At 37.4% G+C, this 25,960-nt stretch overlaps 1 protein-coding gene across 6 annotated transcripts in view; it reads left to right on the top strand.

The window, feature by feature from the left end:
- Nucleotides 1–25,960, top strand: part of TENM2 (teneurin transmembrane protein 2) — a 3,416,041-nt gene that overhangs the window by 2,188,509 nt on the left and 1,201,572 nt on the right. The gene's annotated exons all lie outside the window — the stretch shown is intronic.

Raw genomic sequence — 25,960 nt, 5'->3', positions numbered from 1 at the left:
AAGCTATACAGAGAGAGCGCTTAAACTTGCATTTATACATACATAAGCTAGCATAAAATAACTTACCTGATCAAGGTATTATCACATGTTTGCATATTTATGTAACTATATACAATTATTCAATTACAATAGATATAGCATATGTGTATGTGTTCTATTGGCTAAAGGTGTATGTGTATGTGTGTGTGCAAACATTGCATCAGGCAGCACTGATGGCTTAGCTCTAATCTTTTCTGAGGATATATGTAAGGGCAGAGGAAAAAAAAATCCAAGTTAATAGTCCCAGTATCAGCAGTACCCATACCTCAGCTGGACTTCCTGGACTTTGATATCATCCGAGGCAAAGCTAATAATAATTCTGAAAGTTAGATGACCACTGGCCTGCACTAAGAGTTCCCCAGAAGGGGTTTTTAGAGCCCACTGCAATCGAGAGAGTTAGAGTAGTAGAGAGTGAGAGAGTAGAGTAGCGAGAGAGACCTGGAGAGACCTTTTGAGACTGCCAAATTGTTAACTACTTATTCATTTCCCATTAATTCTTGCTACTCTTCAGTCATCAGATGATGAGGACAAATAAATAAGCAGTGATTCTTCAACAGATTCTACAGAATTTGCTTGTTTACTTGGACCGGCAGTAGCTAATAGACTTTTACTGCTTACTGCTTTCAGTATTTAACATAAAGACTGAGAGGTGGAAGATTGCAGAGATAGAACTAGATGAAGATGTGGAATCAAAGCCTTTTAGAGAGGGTGGCAATGGAGCAGAACACATTTTGCATGTCTTTGAAGTGCCAGTTCCTCTGGCAGGTATGTTATATTCCTGATCTCATTTAACTCTTATCCTTAAGGGTAGATTGTGTTTCTCCAGTTTCCAGATGAGGAAACTAAAATTCAGAGTGGTTAAGTGACGTGCCCATGCAGTTACTTCTAGGAAGCCTCCCTTTCCCCATCAGAGTTAGAGACAGGCATCTTTCTTCACTGTCTTCCCCTCCTCCAGCCCTTGAATTTAAGCTCTGTGAGGACTGGGACTTTGTTTTTCTTATTCGTTATTGTACCCCAGAGCCTGACACATTCATTAAATGTATTCAACAAATATTTATTAAATGCCTAGTATATGCCATGCACTAAAGAAATAATTAACAAACACAGTCAACACTCCTGTCCTCAAAAAGCTGACATTCTATTGGAGGGGGACAAAGAAGAAGCATAAAAATTACGTAAAATATATAGACTGGTAAGTGGAGAAAGGCACTATGGAAAATAATAAAGCAGGGTAGAGAGCTTGGAAAGGAGTGGTCAGGGATGTCTTTCCAGAGAAAGTAACATTTGAACTAAGACTCGAGAAGGCAAAGGAGAGAGCCATGAGGTCAGATCAAAGAGTATTCCAGGCAGAGGGAATAACCAGTGTGTAGGTGTACGGTGGCAATGGACCTGACGCTTCTGAGCCTAGCAAGGAGGCCAGTGCGGTTGGAGAGGAGTGAATGAGAAGGCAAGGTGTGGGATATCAGGTAAGACAGGTAGTGGGTAGAGGATGGGTGAAGAGGTTCTAGGCCATTGTAGGTAGTTTACTGTGAGTGAGATAAGAAGCCAAAGGAATGTATGAACAGAGGGCTTGGTGTGACCTGACTTTCTCTTCATCAGATGATCACAGATTGCTGTGCTGAGAGCAGTCTGAAAGAGGTCAAGAATGGAAGCAGGGAGAATGTTTTGGAAGTATTAAAATAATTCAGGGAAGCATAACCACATATGGCTTAAACTAAGGGTGGGTGGCACTGACGGGGGTGAATAGTGTGATTCTGGATATATATTTTTAAGATAAGTCTGACAGCATAGGTATGGGGTGTGTGTGAAAGAGGTGTGCCAAGGATGACCTCAAAGATTTTGGCTTGAGCAACTGGAAAGATGGAGGCACCATTAACTGAGAGCTAATCTATTGCAAGACAGCATGTTTTGGGGAAAAGATTTAGAGCTGGGTTTGGGGCATGCTAAATTCAAGATGTCTATTAAATATCCTACCTGAGATATTAGGCTGGTGATTGGATGCCCAAGTCATCTGGAGTCCATGGGAGAGTTCAGGACTTGAGATATATATATATGGTGTCATTAGTATAAAGGTTGTATCCAAAGCCATGGGACTGGATGCAGTCTCCATGGGCATGAGTGAGGGTCTGGTAGATACTAGTTCATAGTTGATACTTTCAAATTGTCTGCATATGAATGAACAGATGGGTGCAACAGAGGTGAAATGGGAAGAAATCTAGTTTGACATCAGAGCCATTGTGTTTCTTATTCTTTGTGTAGGTCCAGGTTTTTAGTTGCCGTGAAGAGAAAGTCTCTGGTTATTTTAAGCAACAATAACGAAAAAGGAATATTTAAAAGGAGTTGGAACATCCACAGAATTTTTTTGAGAACTAGAGAACCAGGCTTGAATGCTACATAAGCAGAAATAAGGCCTACAATTACACAGTCATTTAAACAAACAGTTGTAAGTATGTTAGATTTAGCAACAGGGTAAGAATAGTGATGGTAATAATGATATTTGATATTAAGGAAAAGGGAATCATTTTTAATGAATGCCTTCCATATGACAGAACATTAGTTCATTTAATGGCCCTGCTGCTTTTGTGAAATGCACATTATTATTCTCACTTTATTGATGAAGAAACTGAGGGTCAGAGGTGTTAATTAATTCTCCTAGGTCACACAAATTGTGAGCATCAGTGTCTGGATTTCCATCCAGATTTGTCTCATACCAAAACCCACACGTTTTTCATTTTACCAGACTGCCTTTCCAAAGCAACAAGTAGGGGCAGCCATTCAGAAAAAGCCTTAAATTCTTTTCAGAACACTGAGGTAGGCAGGACTGATGGCTTATTCCCAGTTAGTAGAAAGGAAAACTGGAGCTCAGTGACCTGGCCCAGCTGGACAACCTCGAAAAGCAGAACTGAAATTTGGCTCACAGTCTGCTAAATGTTAGTCTGAGCTTTCTCACCACAACTCTGAACTAAGTTTAGCAAAACTACCGGTGATGCTAATGAAAATAACTCTACTTTACCCTTTTGCAAAGATTTTTACAAGTTACCATTTGCCTTCCATCACCGATATATGTGAATGTACTAACCACCTATTTTTGTTGATTGTAAAGTTGGATTTTTTTGGACAATCTAATGGTTCCTTTTTATACATTTCTGCTCAACTTAAATCCTAATTATGATAGCATTTTCCCCTAGTAGCACATAATTGCTCTGGATTCTACTAATTTTCACTTGATTTTTATTTAATATTTTTCTTAATCGCTTCCTCCCCCAAACCAACCCTATTTGGAAATAAAGAACTTTCTGTTTCCTCACGTTCCATCATTCTGATGTGGAGAATCAATCTCTCTCGTCAATACAATTTTTCTCTGCCTGCTTTGTCGTTTATTTCTGTATTGGATTGTCTTTCACTTTATTCCTGTGGTCCCTTTTCTTTTAAATCTTTTAAAAATTTATTTCTCCCGACTGAATCATTTCAGTTCGGTAGAACGAGATTTTGCTTGGTTTTTCTCTTTCAACATGTTATGTTTATCAGGAGGTTAACATCTTTATTTTTGGGCTCTGAAGTCTCTTGAACATTTCCTCCAAGTCATTTTTATTTTCCTTCTTGTCTCCGTGGTTCTGCATTGTTAAATCTCTTCATGCCCTCTTCTCCACCTACCTTTAATTTGTCCTGTTTTCCTACACCAGCTTCTTGGGAGGTTTTATTCTTCAATTTTTTACATGATGCTATCAGAAATCTTTGCTACCAGGTGCAAAGAATTATAAGTCCTCTGCTCTGTTCCGCTCTCTGCACATGTTTATTAGTAAGTGGATAGGATTGGAAGAGTTTCCATTCTTATACGAGGCTTGTCCAGGGTTATATTTATTAAAAAAGTACTTTAATCTAAAAGAAACTATATCTCAAAATAAGATTCAGTTTTATAAAACTTACTGTTATTCGGTCTTGGCAACCTACAACAAATATTTTTCTGAGTTATTACATCATACTGAGTTATTTTAAGTTGTGATTAATATCTTAAAAATAAAAAGTACAGGGGTCGGCCCCGTGGCTGAGTGGTTAAGTTCGTGCGCTCCGCTGCAGGCTGCGCAGGGTTTCGTCGGTTCGAATCCTGGACATGGCACCGCTCATTGAGCCACGCTGAGGTGGCATCCCACATACCACAACTAGAAGGACTCACAACTAAGAATACACAGCTATGTACCTGGGGGCTTTGGGGAGAAAAAGGAAAAAAATAAAATCTTAAAAAAAAATAAATAAATAAAAAATAAAAAGTACAACTGCATACAATGGACATTTTATAATTTACATTTAACTTTACTGAACAGTATTGATAAAATTGGAGCGCCAGTTATGTGTGGTGGACAGAGCTGAGCTTTGGAGGTAAACAGATTTGAGTTTGAATCCTGGTTTCACCTCCTTCCAGGGTGTGACTTTTAGGAAAATTGGTTAATTTTTCTCAGCCAAAAATCACAAAATTTCTCTATGGACAGTTGGAAGATTAAATGTAATACCACCTATAAATGTTTTAATTCAGGGGCTAACATATTGTAAGTGCTCAATAACTTGTAGCCATTCTTATTCTTATTTTATATAAAATGTCAACATTTCTAGTCTTTTTTTTTAAATTTGAAATTATTTCCAGAAGTAGCCATGACCTTTCTCCCATCTCTTCAGTTTGAGAACATTTGTCTTCTTCCTATTAAGTGTTCATTATTTTATAGTTATAATTTGAATGCGTACTTGTCCTTATAGGAAAAAAAATGCAAAACCTAGAGAAGAAGATGCGATAAAGTATCAAGCAGATTTTGCCTTAGGAAAAGAAATCTTTAAAATGGTTAAGGGGCCAGCCTGGTGGCACAGCGGTTAAGTTTACAAGTTCCAGTTCAGCGGCTCGGGGTTCACAGGTTCAGATGCCAGGTGCGGACCTATGCACCGCTTAACAAGCCATGCTGTGGCAGGTATCTCACATATAAAATACAGGAAGATGGGCACGGATGTTAGTTCAGGGCCAGTCTTCCTCAACAACAGCAACAAAAAATCAAGCCATCCCTCATCTTTGATTCTGTCATTCAATCAGTCTCTCCAACCTTGGATTCTAATCCCCTTGATTTTTACTTTAGACCCCTAGTGACGATCTTACATGTGCATTTAATATTCCACTCGCTTTAGTACCAATGAAACTTTGGTAAGAGCTTTCCAATAAAGTATCCGGTCTAATGATCAAAATCACAAACAAATCTATTAGCGTATGTCAAAAATTAGAACTGCTTAATATTAGTGTAGAATGGCATAAAGCCGGCAAATGTGCAGAAACATAACATTATCCCCACTTCTGATCACTACTAGGGATTCATTAAACACTTGTTTTAAAGATGAAATGTTTTGGAAGCCCACAGATACCCACATATAGACTTTATTTTGTTCCTTCCTCAGTCTAGCTCTATAGTTCTAGAAATTTTGTCTGTTAAGGAATTAATTCTTTAGGGTTGCATCACATGAGATGCGTCTTCCCCATGCTGTATGTTATGAGAGATTTAAATAATTTTCATGGCTAATTTTGCCAATCTCTGATTTTTGGCTCACTTGCTACTTTAAAATCTAAGCACTGCTTCATTTGGGACTGTGCAGTCCCACTTCTCACCTACTTAGGTGGCCATTTACTAACTACAAAATAAATTTCAAGTTCTTTGATCTCTTACCCAATTCTTCAACCTCGTCTTTTATCCTTCCACAGACCCTCAAGAGCCTCACATCAGGCCTGCTCATTTTTCCCTATTACAGACTGCGCTTCTGCTTTGGAAACTTGGCCCAATCCCCTTTATCTGCAATAATCTTCCTCCATTTCCACCTGAAGAATTCCTACCTTTCTAGTAACTTTCACTTAATCACCCACAGTTGGAAATAGGGTCGCCTTCTTCTGAACTGTAGCACTCGGTTCCTAGCACACTTTCATCGCTTACCTCCACCATGCTCACTGTGGAAAAATGAGCAATGCAGAAAACCAAGAAAGAAAGAAAGAAATGACTCATTATCTGGCCCCCAGAGATAACAGCTATTAATTCAATAACATGCCTTTCTTGATTTTTTTTCTTCTTCATCCTCCTCATAATTAAAAGGAGAAAAGTAGAAGTTCTATCATTGCCTTATTGTGTGTCAGATACTATTTTAAGATTTTCCAACCACTGTATTTTGTAATTTTCACAACTACTATAGGAGTATTTCATGTTTATCCTTGTTTCATAGAAAAGAAACCCAAAGCTTAGGAATTTTAAATCAGTTTCCCAGGGTCACAAACATACAAAGAGTTAGAAAGTGGATATGAGCCCACACCTCCTTCCCTTCAGGGTCTTGAATCTTACCTACAACACAATGCTGCCTCTATGTACATATATGCTGCTATATATAATCACAACAAAATTATTTTTTCTTATGAAATCCGACCATTTGTGACAACATGGATGGACCTTGAGGGTATTATGAGAAGTGAAATAAGTCAGAGAGAGAAAGTCAAATACCACCGTATGATCTCACTCATAAGTGGAAGATAAAAACAATGACAAACAAACACACAGCAAAGGAGATTGGCTTGGTGGTTACCATCAGGGAAGGGGGGAGGGGGGAGGGCAAAAGGGGTGATTAAGCTCACATGTGAGGGGATGGACTATAATTAATTTTGGGGTGGTGAACACGATGTAATCCTTACAGAATTCAAAATATATTATGATGTACATCTGAAAGCTATATAATGTTATAATCCAATGTTACTGCAATTAAAATAAGAAAAAACTGGAAAAATGAAATTTCTAAGGCTAAAAGACAGACTATATTGAAGAGACTCTAGTGACTCATTAGCTTAAAAAGGCAGACAATCATAAGAATAATTATGATTCACACTTGTATGATGCTTACCACACGCCAAGCAGTGTTCTAATTGTTATATACATTAGCTTGTTTCGCCCTCGCAATAGCTTCACCGGAAAAATACTGTAATTTTCACCATTTTACAGATGTGCACACTAAGGAGCAGTGAGTTACCTGATCAACCTAAGACATTGGGATGCCCCAGCTTACAAGAGAGCACTACATACACACACACCCACACACCCACACACACCCCCCACCCACACCCCCACAATCATGAGCTGCATAACAACGTTTTAGTCAATGACAGACTTTGTATATGATGGTGGTCCCATAAGGTTAGTACCATATAGGCTAGGTGTGTAGTAGGCTATGCCATCTAGGTTTGTGTATGTGCACCCTGTGATCACACAATGACAAAATCACCTTTTGATGCATTTCTCAGAATGTACTCCGTCATTAAGTGATGCATGACTCTGTGTGTGTGTGTATATATAAAATATGCTATGTATTGTTATATTATATATGGTTATATATAACTAAATATATACGTGTATATATAACTTTTACCTTCTAACTTTCTGTTTTTATACATTTTTCCTGGTATAACCACAGTGTGCTTACCGTGGCCATCACATGGCATTTAATATGTAATCAGCAGCTCAAAAACGGGGGATGATTCTTGAACCAGTTTTGTTTGCAGAAACAAGGCACTAACTTTAATTAACTTTAACTGGGACTGCTTATAGCTCCATGTGAGAAGAGACACAAAAAGGCCCATTAACTCTGAACATCATTTCCATGTTTTCGCCTCTGTATGCCCTCAAGATAGTACTTTTTCCCTACTGTTCTTTGATTTTGCCTCTTTTTCCATTTTTTAAAATGTATTAGCAAAGAGTGTGAGTCTAAAATTAGTCATGTATTCACTGTAGCCTTTTAGTTCATCTAAACACATTATTTCTGGGGAAACGGTAGAGAATTTGGAGGAAAATTATATTGTAAAGGTTGAAAACTCTTGTTTTCAGGAATCCCTTCATCCAATTCATGGGTAAATTACATGGTCTCGATTTTTTCTGAGTGTATGTGAATATGTGTGTTTGAAAGATATTCTTCTAACTCCAACTCTAGAGCAATTGTCTTAAATGTGCTAATAGCAGAATCAGACTCTCCCTGTAACAAACGCTTACCTGCCTATGGTTTGGTAATATTGAATGAAAACCGCTAACTTGCAAATAGTTAACGTGTAATTGTCAAAACCTGCTACATGATTGCACATGCAAACATTTTCTGAAAACTAGCATTTAAAATTACTTTTTACTGTTTTCATGACACTAGACTTTGAAGAAATGCTTCAATGACAGCTGAAGCGAGACATTTAACAGCCACTGTCTTTTTTGTATTCTGTGCCAGGCGCAAGGACTCCTTTCCTCTTGAAAGTTTTATCATGTACAAGGCTATTAACATTATGAGGATAGGCTGAAGCATGAATAAATCCTGAGACTTACTGATGATGTCATTACGTTGGTCAATAAAATACATAGAGAGAAGGGCTTCCCACGCTACCAGCCTCGGCTAACTAAATCAGGATACACGAGCAATTAACTCTTTAATTAAGATGAATGGGTGACATTAGCCCTCCTTAAACTCTGCTCGTCAGCATTTACAAATAGAAAAAGACGGATGCCTCCTTTCCTAGAAATGTAGGTTTTATTTTTCATTCATTGACACAGTCTCATTCTTCCCACTTTGTAAACAGAGGCACCAAAGTATAGAGGTGGTTGGGGATATTTTAACAGGTTCATCTCATCAGTCATATCTCTTACTATTTAAAGACCCCATATTGGAATTTATTAGGTTTTTTATGAAGCTAACTTTATTACTATTGAACACAGTAGCTTGCCTTTTTCCCTATTGTACACAAGGAAGAGTAGTGTCAGAATCTCATAGATGAATGCAACACAGCATGGAAACAGTATCTATCCATTTATTCTTCCAGCAGCTGTTCACTGTTGTCTGCTACTTTGCTAGTAACTTCGCTCAGGACTGGAAGTCAAGAGATAGGAGTTCCATAGTAAAAAGGAAAACAAAAAGTATCATTCTAAGAACAAAGAGTCTAAATTGGCACTGTCTAAGAGAAATATAAGGTGACTATATGCAATTTAAAATTCTCTAATATCCACATTAAAAAAATTAGAATTAATTTTAATATTTTATTTAAACTAATGTGTACAAAATATTATTTCAATATGTAATTATATATATATGCACATATATGTATATATTTATATACAGATATGCACACATGGTTATGTAATCTCTTTTATATATGACCTATTTTATATTATTTCTCATATGAAGTCTTTGCGATCTTAGAGCGCACACACTTCAGTTCAGACTAGTTCAAAAGCCACATGTAGCTAATGGCTACCAAATTGGACAGTACAATTCCAATGTTAACAAACGGAAGAATAAATGCAAGTATATCTCTTAAATATTTGTCAGTTTAGACTAAATCTTTTAAACAAAAATTTGCCCGGTGCATAATTTTTCGTCCATTTTAAAATCAGGTAACTAGCCAAAAAATAAATAAATAACAAAACTTGGACTGTCCATAGGCAAAGGAATTTCTCTGAATGAATATGATTCATTATAAACTGAATAATCACCAGTAAGCAAATCCGTTTACCGCTATGTGGGATAAAATGAAAAGACCCAAGTGCAGAAAATAGATGATGTCTCATTAACTTCCCCACTATAAATGATAAGTAGTGTATACTGTGCTTACAAGACCCTCAGCTGCATCGTTAGACAATAGAGTGGATCAGGTATTCTAATCAATAGAAAGGTACTATCTATACCATATTGATTCATTTGCTTCATATTGATTCATATATTCATTTAAATATACCATTTAAAATGAATCTCTTATTTCAGTATTTACTCTATTTCTTAACTCTGTATTTCAAATGGAAATCTTTGAATTTCAGGAATAGCAAAATCCCCATCTTTTCATACACAGCATATTCTATTTTAACTGGTCCCGTTTCTGGTTTAACTGGACTTAATAAATATTTATTGAGTTAAAAAATGAAGTGTAGAAAAATATTTTGCTTAGAGACTATCTATTTTGATCTTTGCAGCTTCTTTGTCATCTCACATTACCTGGATTTTTTTCAATTTGTGGTATTTCCTCTGATAGATAATAATAATAACAGTAATAATAATGTTAAGAAAATTATATTCAGCTTTTACTAAGTGCTAGATACTGTGTTAACTGTATTATGTATTTTATATAATAGAATCTAGCTTGGATCTGTATGTGTTAAAAAACTAACTGAAAATCAACTTCTCTGATTCTGTCTTGAAAAAACTTCTTCCCTTTATAAACACTGTGGAACTTTATAGATGCCTTTATTTTATATATGAATGAATGCATATTATTGATTTATATTACCTAAAACAGGAGGTAGAACACAGAAATCATTCAATATTTATTGAAGAAATTATTTAAGTACATTACAAGCTTTCAAATAAGGCAGTTATTTGAGAATAATCTACCGAGTGCTTTCCATGTGATAGCCTCTTTTTAAAGTGAATGAAATAAATATTTAAAAAGCTAAAAAAAATCTTTCTTTATGATGGACGCTTGGCCATGTAAAAGCTATAAACATTGAAAAGTGGTCAGACACACTTCTCCACTTTATAGGAGCTCACAGTCTAGTGGATGAAACGATGTTCAAATGATTCCAAAGACCACCTTACAAAATGCTTCTATAGAAGATTTCGAACTGCAAAGAGGGTTAAGTCTTCCAGGGGATAGCAGAAAACGCAGGAAAGGTGGCATTCCAGGTGAGTTTAAAAGTAGACCTTTTCCAGGTATGAATGTCACAGACCAAGGGGGTACAGAAATGGGAGAGCACGTGGTGGGCTCTTTCGTGAGCAGCCTGTGAGCTTAAGAATTAGCACATAGTGGGAAGTAGCGGAATCTGAGAGTAGAAACATACAGACATATGTCTCAAAAAGAATTTGGCCCTTGTCTTTTAAGCAATGGAAAGTGATTGGAGGTTTTTAGGTAAAGACATAAACTCACATTTGGGTTTTACACTCAATAATTGTGGTATCAAAATGGTGGATGACTTGAGAAAGCAAGACCGTAATTGCAGGCCACTGTAGCAGTCCAGGGTGAAGACAATGAGGGCCCAAGCAAGCCTAGAGGGCTAGATGTAAGGGAGGAAAGGATTCAAAACCACTTCTAAGGCAGATTCCACAGGGCTTGTTAAGGTAGACGATGAAAGGGAGACATCAAGTATAGCTCCAAAAGGCTCTAACCAGGTGAATGCTAGTATTATTAAATATTAAAACTACCCTGAAATTAATTTAATCACTTTTGCTGCTTTCAAAGATGCTTTCCAGGATTTAGTAATAGTCCCTGTCAATTATTTGAGTAGTAATTTATTGTAATGTTGTGGAAAATACCCTGAACAGGGAGTAAGAAAATCTACTTAATATACTGCCTCCGCAAATAATGCACAAGATTCTTTATTCTGAAGAGATCAAAGACAAGCATAAGGATCAAACCTATAAACAGTCTGGCTATGGAGAAGTCACTTAACTTCCCTAAGTCTGTTTCTTCCTTATAGTCTGGTATTTGCAGGAAAATTAGTAATTAAGCACGTGTTTTTTGTTTTTTTTTTTTAAAGATTTTATTTTTTCCTTTTTCTCCCCAAAGCCCCCCGGTACATAGTTGTGTATTCTTCTAGTTGTGGCATGTGGGACGCCGCCTCAGCGTGGTCCGATGAGCAGTGCCATGTCCGCGCCCAGGATTCGAACCAACGAAACACTGGGCCGCCTGCTGCGGAGTGCGCGAACTTAACCACTCGGCCACGGGGCCAGCCCCAAGCAGATGTGTGTTTTAAAGATTAATCAAAGTAAGTGTTCTGGAGGAAAGCCTTGAAATCATCCCAAACATTCCAGAAAATATGAAAGTTAGTTAGGATTTTTATGAAACTGAGGAACATAAAACAAAGCTATATGTACTTTTTCTCACCCGCCCTCACCACCGTTCCAGCCCCAGAAAAGTTTGGTGACACTAAATGGCTATCTAAAACTACCCTTTTTCAAATCTTCCGAAAAGAAGAAAGTAATGAAATGGTCAGGATAAGCAAAATCACAAATTGCCAAATATTTATTTGTAGTAATATAGAACATCATTATGTTCCTTATGATATCACACTTTGGATTGTTAGCAACCAAGTATTGGCCACATGACCCTTTTGGGTGGTGGGAATAGAGACCTGTGACTCTCAGCTGCAAGTAATTTGCCCTCAAGGACACATTTGGCAACTTTTGGTTGTCACAACTGGGATTGTTGCTTACACCTACTAGACGGAGACCAGGGAGGCTGCAAAAATGTTACCGTGCATAGGACAGTCCCTCCCAACCACTACAAAAAATGATCTGGTCTGAAATGTCAACAGTGTTGAGGCTGAGGAATTCTGATATAGACCACATATGAAGTGTTTTAGGAGTCTCTGAGGGGTGCTGTCATAACTTACAGAGAGTTGTTTAATATTTTAAATTAGAATATAATCAAGTGGGGCAATTCATGAATGAAGTGCTCTGAGACACTCAAATGGAAGATGGGAATATAAAGTCTGTGTTTACTTCATATTTTCTGTCAGTAAGCATGTTTTTCCCTGCTCGTAGGACCAATTCTATTTGAAGTCATTATATGCCATTTAGCATTTTTTCTGGGAAATTGCTTTAAAAAAAATGCAAGGTGAAGTTGTAATACCAGGGAAAATGGAATGCAGAAGGAACTGGCATAGTTTTTTCTGCTTGGGAATGACACCCTCTAATGTGGTCCATTTATATCTATCTGCTTGGGAAAATGAACTTAACTTTAGAGCTAGGGTCACAAACGTAAATGCTTAAGGCAGGGATGATACTCACTACAGGTATGATCACTTCCACATCAGTTGGAAAATAGCTGCTGCCTCAAAATTCCCAAGTGATCCCAAGCTTCCCCAGGTGTCCTGGGTTATTTCCTGGGATCCCTCTCACCACCCTGCACACAGTGCCACAATAAAGGGTGAACTCAGCATGGCAGGGGGCCCCAGGACACTGCTTCTAGGTGTAAAACAAGGACCTGATTGGTTGAGGCCCAAGTCATACCTGCTGTTAAATATCTATCAGTCCAGGTAACGTAAATGGGTGAAGTGGCCCAGGTATAAGATGCCATAGGGATGATGACATCGAGCCTCACTGAGGAGTATACACTCAGGAGTGGTGGGGAGGGGGGGCACCGGAGAGCACATGCCTCTGTAAATATGAGCAGCCAATACTCAGCTCTGGCAGATGGTTGCCGTGTGGGAACGCAGCTCCAGCGTTGCCAGCTTTCTCAAGAGAAGCAGTGAAATCTAATGATTTTTAAACATTGGCAATTAATTCAAATGTGAAACACTATTCAGTCCCCACTGCAGCCTGTATAATCCCTTCTGGGGATAACCTGTGGGCCAGCAGTTTGCAAATTCTGCTTTAGAAGGATGGTGAGAGGAATGTCTTGATTCTCAATTCCAACATGGAATCATTTCTCCTAAATCCTAAATCCTAAAAAGGATTTCTCTGAAACAGCATTGCAGGTGAATTCAAACTGCAGTTGGTATTTGAGACAACAATGGGCCTGCCTCTTAAGGAGCCAGACAATTGACACTTGGTTGTGCCTTTCAAGGCATAAGGCTCCTATCTCCACGTGACCAAGGAAAGAGAGCCTCCATGTACTCACATGTCAATTTTGCAGGAAAATATTCCTTATAGATGGCTTCAATAGGAGCTTAATGTTATGCTCAGGTGGGTATGAAATTCAGGGACTATATTTATGATTTTACCTAAAGAAATGCATCAAGTAAAAAACAGATGCTAAATATTCTTTTATGAATAGATGCTACTAATAAAAATGCCCGATGAAGCAATTTAAAATGAACCCAGCTAAAGGTTACAGATACATTTCACTTAATGTTAAAGTCTGGAAAAGAGAAACGATTCCATAATTCTGTTCCCAAATAATTGATCTTCTAAAGTGTGTCTCTTTTTTGCTTTTTATTGATACTTCATTTATTTATTTATTTTTTTGGGGTGAGGAACATTGGCCTTGAGCTAATATCTGTTGCCAATCCGCCTCTTTTTGCTTGAGGAAGATTGTCCCTGAGCCAATGTCTGTGCCAGTCCTCCTCTATTTTGTATGTGGGATGCCACCACAGCATGGCAGGGATGAGTGGTGTATAGGTCCCTGCCCAGGGTCGGAACCTCAAACCCCAGCCTGCTGAAGTGCAGTGAGCGAACTTAACCACTACACCACAAGGTTGGCCCACCAATTTTTTGACTACTGGGGGACTTTTGGATTACTTAAGAAAGTATTTACTGTCCCATCCCAATTTTAAGATCTTTATCCCAGAGTAATAATTTGCATAACAGCAAGATTATGACAAACATTTCAGTGAAAACCCTGGCAGAGAAAAGCATCAAGGTTTCAACACGGGGCCTAACTGTAGAAGTCTTTGTTACCAAGCTGAGCCTGTAAGGGGAGAGGTAAATGGCATGAAAGGTAGGTAACATGCATGGGGGTTAAAAGTGACTCATTTCCTGTAGCCAGGTATGAAAATCCAAAAAAGCAATAAAAGGAATAGAAAGGGTTCAAATGAGCAAGAGCCACTCAATTCACAGCAACAATCGTATCATGGATGGTTACTCCTGGAAGATTCTTTCCCAAAAATAACCTTCAGCTCTTCCCTGCTATAGCAGAGGAAATTGAGGCCTAGAAAGGTGATGTAACAGAAGCTTCCAAAGGCACAGAGCCAATTTTCTGATGACTGTTCTGTTTATTATATTTCCCTCAGCTACTGTTCTTGCTGCCATATTTCTTATGGCCAATTCATACGATGGGGTAAGAAAATACGAGAAGAAATCCATGGGGGGGTGTGTGTGTGTGTGAGTGCACATGTGTGGGTGCTATTTGTTGGTAATTCTGTTCATGTGTTCAAGGAGGAAGAAGTTGCACCTAAGAAGTAAAACAAGCTTTTAGTGTTGTAATAATTCTCAAGTGTCATGCTGAGTAAGTCAAGAGCTGTTACTATTCACAATAACGTATATTGGTTCTGAGGAAAGGAAGGTTTTCAAGAAGAAGGAAGGGGTATTTACTGAGAGCCTGTTATGTGCTTTCTCTTAACATATATTATTTAACTGCAACCTTACAAAAGCCTGAGTCTGGGACTCAGAGAGCAAAGTAGCTTTCATAAAGCCATGCTACTGATCACTGGCAGAGCTGGCAGTATGGTGTAGGGGGTAGAGCACACCTCTGTAGCTCACTGCTTGGGTTTGAACCTCAGACTCCAACACTCCCAAAGATGGAAGCCCTTGGGCTACTTACTTGAAGCTGTAAGTGTGAATTCTCTCAGCAGAACCGGAATAACAGTTCTCACCTCTTTTGCATAATGGGAATAAAAACTTATAGTAGTAACTCTTAACGTCATTTGAAAGATTCATTGAAAAATCCATGAAAAACACTTAGCTCGTGTTTGGCGCATAGTAAATGTTCAGGAAATATTAGCTGTTATTATTGTTACCATTACTCCTGAGGTTCCGGGATGCATGCATTTCTCACAGTAGCACACATGTTCTCTATACCCCTAATCATAGTTTACCACCTTGCATGTTACACTGATACGTTAACATTTCGTAATGAAGATTTCCATTTTTCAAGGATCAGGCATTTTAGCAATAGTTTATCTTCATAATGGGTTTCTAATGAAGAAAGTGTTAACAATGCTCAGTTGAAAATTAGGCTGGGTGATTGAACTCGGAATACTTGAACACCCCCTACCCTTTTACTAATCATGGACACTTTGACCACTTTCCTAATGTGATTCACGCAGATTAAGTCTTTTGTTTATTGATTGGCCAAATATATGCAGGGCGAATGTATGCTACTTCATCCTTGGCTCTTCCAAGGGAGACTGTTACCATGGTAACAAAGGCATCCTTTGACTCCTATTTCTACACAGAGTTATAGAAATGCTTCTTTAAAAATACTTACAACAATATTTAATGTCGAATCTAAAGTAATTTTTCTCATTGTTTGGGGAGCAAAATTGATTTTCTCTGGGCAAAGTTTGTTTGGCTGCCCAAATGTACTGTTGATAGTAATGTGTTCCACCAAATTTCTTTAAAAGCCAGTTAAACGTATTTTGTCTTAACTTCTAATGTAATTTCATCATTTGGAAGTGCCTCTTGCTGCACCGTGCCTATTTTGATTTGGAAATAGTGCACATTCCATCTTTGCTATGTCAGGGTAAGGTGGAGGGGAACAGAATGAATCATTCGATTTCTTGTATCAGAGAACAGTATGTGTGCCGAGGGAGGGAGAACACGTGCTCGGGTATGTTCAGGAATCTGTGGCTTATTCTAAAGCCGAGATTTTCAGGTGGCAGCTGGTGCCTGGTTTATGATTCCAGTGGTTCAAAACCCATTCTTTCCCAAGAGGCATCTGTTTTAATTTTTTTTTAATTAAAAATAACTTTTGTTGTTCTCATTACAAGAACAATAGATGATCATTTCAAAAGATTCAGAAAATACAGATAAACAAAAGAAAGATGCCCATAATTGCACTTTCTAGAGATAACCACTGTTACTATCTGGGTGTATTCTTCCAGAATTTTATGTGTTTACATCTATTTTATTTCACAAAACACGACCATACCTATTTATGATTCTGTAACTTGCTTTTTTCATTTAACCATGCACTGGTGCTGCTGACATGTTGAGAGATCACTTCTAAAGCTTTGCGTTTAAGGGCTGCAAAGTCGTTGCTGGACATTGCTAAGTTGAATTAATACTCATTTGCTGAATATTTAGGTGATATCTGTATATATCCTTCATTTAGGCAGAATAGTAATGAATTTCTTGATATGTTAGCCCTTGTATACACTTTTTATATACATTTAAATAAGAAAAGATAGAGACATATTCTTGCATCTTATCTTGGTGGAAGGCATGTGAGGGTGTGGTTGAGGTGGCTCTTCAGTATGCCTCCACTTCCCCTTAATGAGAAGACATCCAGACACCACTAATAGCGTCTTCATCCAGGAGTCATAGCAATGAACTTGACATCAGTCATCCTCTGTGACCCTGAGCCATTCAAATACTGAACTCTAGCTTCAGTTTCCTAGGATCTTGGGAGGAATTTTTGCTTCTTTTATTTGTTCCACAAACATTTATTGAAAATCAATTACATCCTAGTACTCTGCTGTCCTTTGTGAATTACACCACCTACGCATACCTCAGCCCTGACTCCACTGTGCATTAACACGTACACAAGCATGTAAGTTAAGGATGTTGTAAAACAGCACGGGCTTTCACTTCTGAGAATCAGGGTCTGAATCCCAAGTCTCCTGCTTAATAGTTAATATTTCTGAGACTCAGTTTTCTCATCTTTGGAATCATGAAAATAAAACATTTTAAGTTTTGTTTTTCTTTTCAGGATTCAATGACTTAATATATGGAAAGAGTTAGGTATGATGCCTGCATACAGTAAGATAATGGCATGGTGATGCAAATGGCAATGGGAAAGCATGGAGGAGGGAGCCACTCATCCTCCCAAGGGGGATCAGGAAGGCATCTGACTCTGAGTTCTGCACGTAATAGACTAAGCACAGAGCTGCAAGTTTAAAACTCCATGTCTTAAGTGCCAGCTCTCCATGACTCACTGCCTGACCTTGGGTTAACCACTTAGTCTTTCTCTGCCTTGGTTTTCCTCTCCATAATATGAGCGTAATAACTCTTACCCACCTTGCTAGGGCAGGGATGATTAATCAGAGTTTATAAAACTCCATATATCTTTTGGGTATGAAGTCTAGTGAGGTCGGAAAGTATTATTACTATTAACTGCTTTCTTAATATCTAAACCAGCATGCCAGGGACTGCTGAATAGAGTACCCTAGAGTTATACCCTCATCCTATGTCGCTGTCAAGAATCTCAATTCCTTTAGCCCTGCTCCTGCAGATATCAGTTTTTCTACAGCTGTAATACTCACTCTTGGACAGGAAGCAATCAATTTCCTGCTTATACCCAAGTGTCCATAGCCACCCATACCCATAAGCAATGTTTATTCCTTTAACAAATATTTATTGAACATTTGGAAGATGCTATACTGGATACTGGAGATACAAGGATGTAGAAAAGTCAATATGGTGCTTACCTTCAAGGTATTTAGTACGTGGTGAGTGACCTAGACTAGTAACTGGCAGTCCTATTACAGCCCACGTGTCCTGATGGAAGATACATAGAGCCTGAGGGGAACACAATATGCACATCTGTAATTAGCAAAGTCTTCCTGCTAGAAGTGATATCTAAATGAAAACTGAGAGAGAGGCAACCTTATAGCTAGGTAAATTTGTGGGAAAGCAGGGGATAAAAGGAAAGAATGTTCTAGGAAGAAGGGAATTATCAATGGCCTGCAATGGATGAACAAGATCTGTTAAGGAAATTGAAAGAAGTTTCATAGGACTGAAGCTAAAGAAAGGAGAAATGTTATATAAAAGGATACTTCCAACACAATCTAATTCCATCTTTTGATTAGGCTAGCCTCTTGACCTGACCATCGATACCCTTCATTTAATGTACCTCTCAGCCTGGGATCCTGGCTTGTCTCCAGCCTAGACATCAGAAATGACTGATTCCTCAACTCTTGGACTCCAGTCTCCCAGACCTTTAACTTCTTTTGAGTTTCTTAGTATTGATACTAATAAACTTTTATTTTGTCTGACTACTTGCTATTGTCCAATCCCTATCTGACTTTCCTTGTAGCTATTGCCTATTCTTTAGTTTAGCTGTCAATCTCAGGATAATCTCAGCTGTCATTAGAGTAAATCAGAAGCCCAATTTTTAAAAATTGAAACACTGTACACAGACAGTGAAAAGACTAAAAAAGTGGGAGAGGCATATCTAGGAAGAGTTAAGTTGAATGTCACTACAGTACTCCTATGTATAACTATGAAAGGAATATGCATGATTTCGTTTCCTTCTGTGCAATCATTATTGCATATTAATTTTGCAAGCATACAATAGAAAGTCCTTGAAAATAGCACTGGTAAGTATATATATCAAAACATAAATGACATAATAAAATCTTAGACAGGAGGTGAGAATTATATTGAAAGAACTAGACCCCCAAAAAGAGAGAGAGAAAAAAAGAAACTTGTCAGTAATAAAAACATGGTATAAAACTTTAATCAACATCAGAGTTAATCACCTCATTTGGTAACTGACAGTTCAATGAAGTTTCTGTTTTAAAATCATGGGCAAAGCAGACTGCCAAGTTTTATTTGTCATCTGGTATAAGTTCAGCTATAGTCCGAGATGGTGGAAAACCTTTCTTGTTGGGTTTACCTCTTTAATCTCAAATGAAAACTGGCACTCCATCTGGATAATGTTCAACGTGACACATTTTGGGAGCCATCAACTACCTAGCCTTACAAATCAAGAACACTGATTAAATAATCAAGATTTCTGAAAAGCCTTGAGGGAGCTATACGTTTTTTGCATCAGTAATTGCCATTCTGTTTGTAGCACAAGATGTTTTTGAGCTCTGGATAAAAATTGGTGTATGACATACTGGCATTGAGTATCTTATTTGTGGGTTAGCAAGAGTTTGACATTCTTGGAAGTGATATGATAGCAAGTATAGAAATTGCGGGATATAAAAAATGTCTTAAACTAATGAAATTTGTCACTAAGAAAATGAAACAAGATAAGTAATTATTTAGTTATTTATTTTTGAGGAAGAGAATAAAGGTAATGATAATTTGCTGAGCATCTATTTAAATAAAAGCTGTCATTATTCTTCCTCACAGTATGTAATATACAATGCATAGCTACATAATTATTAATTCTCCATACATAAATTTAAAAATTACTCTCCCTTAAAATAAATAGAAATGTAAAGATAGAAAATTCTGCCTGTGACACATGGTCAAACACACCTTTATGGCGATTTACAATAACCACACCTTTATGGCGATTTACAATAACCACTGCTTAAATTAGCAAGACATTGATTTGAATTATAACTGATTTCCAAGAATTGCATGCATGAAGGAGCAATTCTTTCATTAGAGATGTCAAAATTAGTCCAGAAAATATCAATGAACATTATTAATGTTATGTTCAGCTTTGGCCCTAGGCAAAATTGTCAATTTGGTGAAGTTATTCTTTGCCATTTCTCAACATCCCTTTGAAGGATTTTATTTATGCTGGTATTCAATCATTTATTCATTCAACAATTTTTTATTGAGAGCCTACTAGATGTCAAGCACAATTCTCAGTGCCAGAGATACAGCGGTGAAAAAGACAGTCAACCACCGTGTGTATAGGGAGCTTACATTCTGGAAAGTAGGGTGGAGTCATGTGATAAAAAATCTAAATAAGTTAAGCAAAAAGAAAATTATGGATAATAGATAAATGCAAGAAGAGTAATAAAATAGGATGGTATTCTAGAGAATATCGGGGGCTACCTTAAGTCTGTTGGTCAGGGAAGACCACTCTAATTTTCCAAGACCTTTGAGCCAACCATGGGAAAATGTAGGGAAGCACCATCACAAATGCAAGGACTCCAGCAAATGCAACAACCCCAAGGCCATGAAATTGAGACCAGGGGCATATTTGGAATTTGATGGACAGGAAGAAGAGCTGTGCAACTGAAGAAGAATGAACAAAGAGAAAACAGTGTAGGATGAGGCAGGAGAATCAAACAGGGGCTTTCTGCTCTGGTAGGTTCTAGTAGGCTGTGAGAGAAACTGTATTTTCAATCCGATTGGAACTGATTGCACAGTTTAGTAGGTATCTATCTTCTTACTTCCTTCTCTCTTAGAACTTCCTGAAAATCTTCAACTATTGTAGCTCTTCAGATAGCCCCTTTGCCTATCTTTTGTGATCTCTTCTAATAAAAGGTACCTTTCAACTTCCTACTCTCTCAGGTACCTGCCAGGTAATTTGTAAACTAATCTGATAAACCAATAAGAGTTAGAGCATTTATAGTAAATGTATCCCTCTAAGATAGCATCTTTTCTTTAAAACAGCCTTCATTATCTAGACTTCAAGAAGTAAATACTTTGGAAATTATAGCAATTTACTAGGAAAAAAACAATTTAAGCAGCTCCTTTTTCCCCTCCTATGCAAAGGAATATCCTTGATTATGTGAAATATTCAGTTCAGCAGGCTATAAATCAGTAAGAATTATTATCATCCTTGGTTTTATGATCACTATGATTTATTAAGGCCCTCTTCTGTGCCAGGCACTAGATTAGATACTTTATGTACATGATTTCATTTCATTCTCACTACCAATCCTGTAAATTCCCAATTTATAGATGAAGAAAGTGAGGCTCAAAGACTCATCCGACTTGTTCTATATTGTGGCCCTGGAATGAAAACAAGGTCTGGAAACATAAAAGGCAATCAATAACTATTTGCTGGATAAATGCATGATTGGTAAAAAAGCAAAACAAAACAATGGCCACTCAGCCTGGAAGTTATTGGGTAGAGCTGTGATTGAATTCGGCCCTCACTGACTTTGAAGCCCACTCTGTACATAACAATGCCTTCCTCAGTTAGTACATGGTGGGTTTGATTTTCTGATCCAAATCTCAGAGGAAAGTTTATTCAAAGGCAGGAAGAAATACACCCAGTGAGACAATGTCTTCCGTCCCTCGGAAGATTCCCTCCCCTCCCTTTTTCTGGTTCTGGGGAGCAATTTGCTGTATCTCCTGAGGAAATCAGGCTGATTAAATGGCTAAAGTCTTATAATTATGTTGTTTTGATAAGACCAGAACTTGCCCAAAGGTGTTTGCCGGGAACACATACTCATATACGCACGCATACACACACGAATGCATACACATTTATTGCAAATGGGAAAATGCCGTGTGGAACACAGAAAGATCCAGGCTTTGCCTCCAGTCAGTGTCTATAACCAAGCAAGCTTCTTTTTTGGGTGATGTTCAATATCTTACCAGTTGCAAAGAAAATACCCCTGTGGTGTCTAAGAATGTGATAAGAGTTATCTTCAAGGAATACAATTTTGTTCTTTGATTTTAGCTAGATCTACACATCTCTGTCAGAAGCTGAACAAGTGCCAGAGTCTTTAAAACAGAAACAAACAAGCGTGTAGCTCTGATTCATCCTTTTCAGATGTAATACTGAACTCATGCATGGGTACCCTCCTGAAAATATGATGTTTCTAGTTGTATTATAAACCTGAACTTAAGGATAAGTTAGTAGAGACTTCCCCCCGAATATGCTCTGGAAAAGCATTCATTCCATAAGTTACTATGTGGGAAGAAAACGTTCCTTGATCAAATATATTTAGGAAAAAAGGGAATTATCTGACCTCTTAGAAATTCACAGAGACTGTTATTAAAGAACCCAAGAGGTCTTGGAAAACAACTACCAACAACAATAGAACAACTTATGTTGGTAAACTTTGTTTACCCAGTAAAACCCAAACGAATTTGGACACAAGACACCACGTAAAGTCCCTGGAATTACTGATTCATGGAATATCCTTTGGAAAATGCAAACTGAGGACCTTCGAGTGGTTCTTGTTAGATAGAGAAGTAAAGTTCTTTTGTATAGATATAGCTTTTTATAAGCGCCAGTGACTTGTGGGATAATTTGTAGGATTTAAAGGAGAAACATCTTTGGGGATAATGTATGCAATTTACATATGGTGATGTTGCTTCTGACCCTATAACTGTAGACAGTAAATCATGACAGGTGGGAACCCAGACTGTCAAGTCAATTCCTAATGCCGCCTCTTAACAACTTATACGACTCTGTATGACTCACTTAAATTCTTTGAATCTGACCTGTAAATAGTACTTAGCTCCAAGGAAATCTTGGAACTCATGTAAGCAAAGCGCTCAGCATTGTGCTGGGAAAATAGTAAGTGCTCAATAAGAGGCAACTGTTTTATTTATTTTTTTCTGATGTTTCTTATGAGTTTGTGCAGAACCATTCACACTCTCTTCTAGAGCCCTCTTCTTGTCAAGGCATGCATTTATAAGAAGGCCAAGTGGGTATTAACTATTTCATATATAGACCTCACAAGTGCAATTCACAAACCAAGACCAGAGTTTTATAAATGAAAAATGCAGAATTATTCCTTGCAGTGTTGCCCACATTCTTCTTTAGCTATAACATTCAGTTAAGTGGCACTTTAAAAAGCTATTAGTGCAAAAATCACTCATATTAAAACTAGTCTTAACAATGAAAATCAGTTTTCTATAAAAATCTATGAATATCCTCTGTCCTGTTACTAAGCTTGTGCAGGGATGTCCCTTAAAAACTAAAATAAGTATCATAAAATAATCTCCCAGGGAAACTTGTAGTATGATATGATGGATTGATGTTTGCCTTAAGTACAGGCCAATGATTGCCAAACAGACATTTGTGTCTGTTTATAAAAAGGAAAAATCCCACTGCAGGTTTATAAAAAGATTTTGATACATATACGCTTGAGTTAATAATGACTTAAGAAGGATTTCTATACTATGTTGTTGGGTTTATGTTTTATCCTGGAGGCAAAACATGACAATGCTTCTTAATAATTTGGAATGACTATATGCTATCAATCTTGTTATTCATCTGCTCCAATCCAAAGGTGTCCCATCTCATTCAGAATAAAAGCGAAAGTCTTTCAAATGGGCTCTAATGCCCTCTGATCTCATCTGACCTCACCCCTCCTCTCTACTGACTCGCTCTGCCTCAACCACACCATCCTTCTTGCTATTCCAGGCATGCTCCCACCGTCAGGCTTTTGTATTTTCTGTTCCTTTTGCCTCGAATGCTTTTCCTCCAGACACTCACGGGATTGGTGCCCTAGTTTCTTCAGGTCTCTATTAAAATATCGCTTCCCTTAGAATTTCCTCAAATTCACCCCTGCTTTATATTTCTCCCTAGAATTTAATATTATCCAACATAGGAAAACCTGCTCATGGGAGTCAATTATTAAATTTTCAGGAATTTTATAAGGTGATTGTTAAAATCTTGAAACTCACCATGGTGGGAATAATTATACCATGGAAATTGGCAAATACTACCAATCAGAGCTTTTATTCTCTGAAGAGCTGTTTTACCAGAACACCACAAGACATAATAAATATTCTCTTGTTTGTACGTTTACCGTTGCCCACCACAAGTGTAGAAGCTCAATGGGAGGAGGGGGCTTGTTTTGTTCACCACCGTCTATCTTGTGTCCTGAACAGTGTCTGATACAAAGTAAGTGATTAGTAAATATATGTGAATGAATGATTGTTGAAGATACCACAAATTAAGATTTTATGGCCTTTAATATTTGTGAAGGATGAGATTGATCCTTTCATCCATTCACTAATTTAGTCATTCAATAAACATTTCTGAGAGCCCATGTGCCAGGTATTCACACTGTTCTAGGGCTTGAGGACATTTTAATGGATAATAGAGAAATAGTTCCTACATTCATGGAGCTTACATTGTGGTAGGGGCGAGAAAAACAGTGAGCTAACACAAACAAAAACAATGAAAATAGTAAGTTTAAATATTGGTACTTGTTAGAAAAAATAAGTTCAGATATTGATAACTATTAATAAAAAATAACAGAACAAAGGTAGTGGGTAGAGAGCGACTAGAGGACAGATTGACCTTTTACATAAAGAAATCAGCTGAAGCCTTTCTGAAAGGTATGTTTTAAGTGAGATATGAATGATGCAATTAAGCCAGCCAAAGTCAGATCTAAGGAAAGAACATTCCCAGCAGAGGACACAGCAAAGTGCAGGGGTCCCGAAGTGGGAATGAGCTTGGTGCCTTGAAGAATAGACTGAGGGTTGCTAATCTTGAAACACATTGGGTTGGGGAGAGAATGGTGATGGATGAGGTCAGAAAGGCAGGCAAGGCCAGATCACTCAGAGCCTTCTGGGCCATAGGAAACCATTAGAAAGTGACATGATCTGATTTAAAGTTGACAAAGATCATCCTGGCCATGGAGGATGTTAAGAGAGCAATTGGAGGCTCCTGCAGCAGTTCAGCTCATATAAGATAGAAATATAAAATAGATGTGAGCAGAATGGACCCCATCGTGTCCTGATCATATTATAGATCAATTTAACTCAGACTTCTGCAAGCATGAAATCTTTGGCTTTTACGTATTAAGAAGCTATAAAAAGATGAAATATTTTGCAACTTTAATTTAAAAGTAATATAAGCTTGATGCCCAAATGAAACAAGGAAAGTAGGAGAAAAGAAAATTATAATCTATCTCAATTAAAATTATATGTGCAAAACTCCCAGGTAGAATATTAGCATGCCAAATAAACAAATGTGTAAGAAATATTTTGTGACCAGATAGGATTTCCCCTCAAGAATTCATGGATGGTTTAGCCTTACAAAAACTATTAACATAATTAAATACATTAAAAGTTAAAGGAGGAAGGATTATATGGTCCTCTCAAAGGACCATCTCAAAATAAAATAATTTGACAAAATTAAACACTTGTTCCTTATTAAAAAAAATTAGAATCAAGGAAATCTAAGAAGACATCCTTAATATGATGAGGGTATCTACCAAAAACTTAAAACCAACATCTTAATGCTAAAAATTAGAAATATTCTTTTTTTTCACATTAGCTTTTTAAAAACTGAGATATAATTGACATACAACATTGTATAGCTTAAGGTGTACAGTTCATTGATTTGATACATTTCTATTTTGCAATATGATTAGCATTACAGTGTTACAGCATTAGCTAACACCAAAATATTCATTTTAAAATCAAGAAAAAGTCAAGAGTCTCTTCTTCTCTTTTCTATTCCACATTGTAAAATGACCCTAACTAATGCAAAAAGATAAAAAATGTACATAAGGAATGGAAAGGAAGAAGCAATGCACTTATTATTCTCAAGAGAATCTAAAGGCAAATTATTAAAACCCAAAAGAGCCATATACAAAATCTAATAATATTCCTATACCCCAACAAC

The sequence above is a fragment of the Equus caballus genome, chromosome 14 (genome assembly GCF_041296265.1).
Source record: "Equus caballus isolate H_3958 breed thoroughbred chromosome 14, TB-T2T, whole genome shotgun sequence".
Lineage (NCBI taxonomy): Eukaryota > Metazoa > Chordata > Mammalia > Perissodactyla > Equidae > Equus > Equus caballus.
The sequence above is the reverse complement of the archived record's forward strand: the minus strand, read 5'-3'. Positions and strand labels throughout refer to the sequence as shown.